The sequence below is a fragment of the Empidonax traillii genome, unplaced genomic scaffold (assembly GCF_003031625.1).
Source record: "Empidonax traillii isolate 1590-97213 ecotype Southwest subspecies unplaced genomic scaffold, ASM303162v1 scaffold1018:size752740, whole genome shotgun sequence".
Lineage (NCBI taxonomy): Eukaryota > Metazoa > Chordata > Aves > Passeriformes > Tyrannidae > Empidonax > Empidonax traillii.
In genome coordinates, this window is record NW_020956211.1 from 90986 (window position 1) to 94479 (window position 3494).

Sequence of the window (3494 nt, forward strand, 5' to 3'; positions counted from 1 at the left end):
GCGCGGAACTGAGCCCACCCTTTAATCCTGAGGTTCATCTGCCGGGGCCAAGCACGCTTGGACGGTGGCAGCGAGGTCCTCAGGACGTAGATGGATTGCCTTACAGGGCTAACGAGCTCCATCTGCCCGGGGAGGGGCCCCGACCGGGAATCGAACCCGGGTCTCTGCAGTGACAGTGCAGTGTGTTTTTCCTCTACACCACCGGGGGCTCCCAACTTCGAGGTACACAGCTAATGATTCCTGCAGATGTAAAAATTATCACAGGAATTCAAGAAGCTCCTTAAGCTACTTGTAAATTAAATATTTCACAAACTATGGCACATGGTCTGCCTTCTATTTTTAGGTGTGTATCAACCAATAATTAAATCACAAAAAAATTAAACCCTCTCTCACACACATACTTCCCTAAACTCCAGCCTTTTGCTAATTCACAACTGGCTGTGCCAGTGATTTCATAAGTTCACTTGGTTGGTTTGATCAAAATCTAAACCTTCTTCTTGAATACACTGAAAAATTAACAAAAAACCCTTTGGGATGACTGATAGATGGATCTTTAGATCCTTATTTCTAAAATATTTTGTGTCTGAAGTGGACTGTCTGTCCATACTGTCCCACCTGGGTGGGATGTACCATTCTGAACAAAACTGAAAACACCCAGTAACTACTAAAATATAAAATCCTCCAGTGTGCAGTGAAATGACAGGGGATCACTGCCAGGATCTCTAGGATTTGGCTCAGGAAATGATAATAGAAGGATTATCAATATTTAACCTCGAGTATTCATGTGAGGGGCTGCACGAGAAGCAGAAAACTTCCAACTTTGAAACTCTGCATTGTCCTTGAGTGATCACAAGCTGCAGGACTGACCACCCTGCTCCCAAATGAGGGGTAAAACACCCCAGATGACACATGGCAGCACTGATTTGCAATTATTCTGCTGCTTCAGCCCGGTGGGACCGAGCCAAGCTCGACAAACTGTAGCACAAGAAGATTTCTTACCCTCAACATGGGCCTGAACGGATCTGTCAACTGTGAAGAAGAAATGACAGCTTGGTTACATGCCTGTCACTCAAACAATTGCTCTAATTAACAAATTTGTATTGCTTCATTAAGAGACAAAATTAAAATGTTATCATTTTACTTTCAAATGAGGCCCTTTTGGATAATAATTAGTCCTTGGCCCCCATCCCTGAGCGTGGCCCTCCCCCCTGGGCTGTTGTACCTGAGTGTTGACAAGCAACTCAACAAGGCTCACACAGAGCTCTGTCCTCTGGCATCAGCTTTAATTTGTTGATTTAATGCTACAAAAATGGCTGGTTAACTCTGCTGAAGAAAGCACAGATCTCTCCTTTGGGCAAACTTGTGTTGTCTTCCAAAGCTGCCTGGCTCCTGAGCAGGCTGGAGAGTGGACAAGCCCCCTTTTCACAGGCTTGATCCCACAGATTGGGTGGGAAGGGGCTGGAATGGGGTGTCATCCCCTGCACACCAGTGTGTCCATCACCAGCCATGGCATCAGCTCCTTGCCTTGTGCCTCCAAACAGTCACCACTGATGGACTGCCCGAGGTGTTCTCTGCCACAAATGGGCTTTGCCTTAATTATTTTTTCACACTGCAACAGCTGTTGGTAAACAGGGGCTGGATCAACCCCCAATTTTCTCATTACTACTTTTTATGTGGCCTGTTGTGGTTTTTTGTTTGGTGATTTTTGGTTTTTTTTTAGTAGACTATTTTCTTATTCCCCTTTTTTTGCTCATATTTCACCAGTTAATGCTGGAAAATAAATTCAATTTATTGGGTATTGCTCATTTGTTTTGGATTTTCTGTTCTGAAATGCAATTCTAAAGGAGATTTATAGGTGTAAAAGGTACTTAGCAGACGCAGTGATGGCACAATGAATCATCTGGAAACAATCGAAACTCAGGTTGAAAGGGAACATAAAGCTAAATGACTTCATGATGGGAGGCTCTAGTTATCTCTGCAATTAGATACATAAACAAAAATGTGGCTCTTCTTGGTATAAAGCTCAACTACAGCACCAATTCTGAGCAAACCAAAGTACTGGAACTTGGCATAACCCAACAAAAGCAGCTCTGCTGCACCTTACAGTGAAGCCACAGCACAACACGGAATTTTAAGGAGAGCTCCTCACTGCTTTTGTCAGAGAGTTCTGTTAAAAATGTGTCTGTGTGATGTTTCTCACAGCAAACAATGTCCATGAATTCTCACCCACGAACAACCCCCGGGCAGAGAACAGAAGGAGGCAAAGAGACCAAGTGCCGAGGCCATAAATGCTGCTCACATCCCCTGGAACTCAGGAATCCAGAGTGATCAATAAAGTGCATCTGTATTTCACTGGTGCAATCAATGCTACAGTAACCCAGGGAATAACTGCCATTACCCACATTAAAAACAATGATACAGAGTACAAACACAAATCTTGGAGAGGTTTGTACAATTCTGAGTTGAATTGGTCTCTTATGCCTTGACCCCTGGGGCTGTGGGGGAGAGCTGAGCCAGGAGAGAGCTCTGACATTCACCCCACACAACTCCTCCAGTGCTCACTGACTGGAACAGCTCAGACAGCTCTAGTTTTAGGATATTAATTTGGACACTCAAGGTTTTTGGGAGGAAGGGCTTTACTCGAGAAAAAAACCAAAACGTTTTGTACAGACCCGTGGATCTTTCTGGAGAAGGGTATGTGGCACCGTCCCAGGTCTGGCTGCAACATCAATAGGATTGGAAGTCTAGAAACACCACAGGGAAAGAGCATTATTGAGTGATACAATGCTTGAAAGCCACAGAACATGAAAAATAATAGTTCTTTATCATTACCACTGCTGAAGCAACAGAGATAAACTTCTTAAAGAGTAAAGAAGAACCATTTTAATCCACTTAACAGTATCTGCATTATCATCTCAATTTCCAAACTTCCATTGCCCACCAGCTTCCCATTATTTTAATCCAAACCACTGAGGGAACAGTGACTGTTTACCCTGGAAAATGTTTCCAATACTTCGGAACACATTTCTGACACGGCATCTGAAGCAGTATTTGGAGGAGCTCGTGCTCTGCTGCTCATCACCAGTGCACTGAGCACACAGAACATCTCCTCAGTCACTGCCCAAAGGCCTCAGCACTGGCACCACATGGACACCAGGAAAAGTAACATCCAGTTGAAAAAAACATGGAAGCTTTTCCCATGATTTGAATGTAAGTAGTCAGTTAATAAAATGAAATGCAGCTTTGTGGAGGAGAAACCTCCGACACAAAAAAAATCAACCCAGCCCCCCTATGTTTAGACAGAACTTCTTCCTAGGTTAAATGAAGAAAATAGAAATCAGCTACAGCATAACTAACAATTAAGAACCAGAGTTGTTAACAGTCTGATTACCATACAGACGAAGAATCCCACTAATGAACTGCAATTTACATATTCAGTCATTAGAGTGGATGGGCCAATTTAAGGAAGAAGGTGTCTCCTCTGCAGACATTCC

The 3494-nt window shown here is 43.6% G+C and overlaps 1 protein-coding gene across 4 annotated transcripts in view; it reads right to left on the reverse strand.

Annotated features, from left to right (window-relative positions):
- Positions 1-3494, reverse strand: part of AUTS2 (activator of transcription and developmental regulator AUTS2) — a 33406-nt gene that overhangs the window by 16645 nt on the left and 13267 nt on the right. The window lies entirely within an intron of this gene.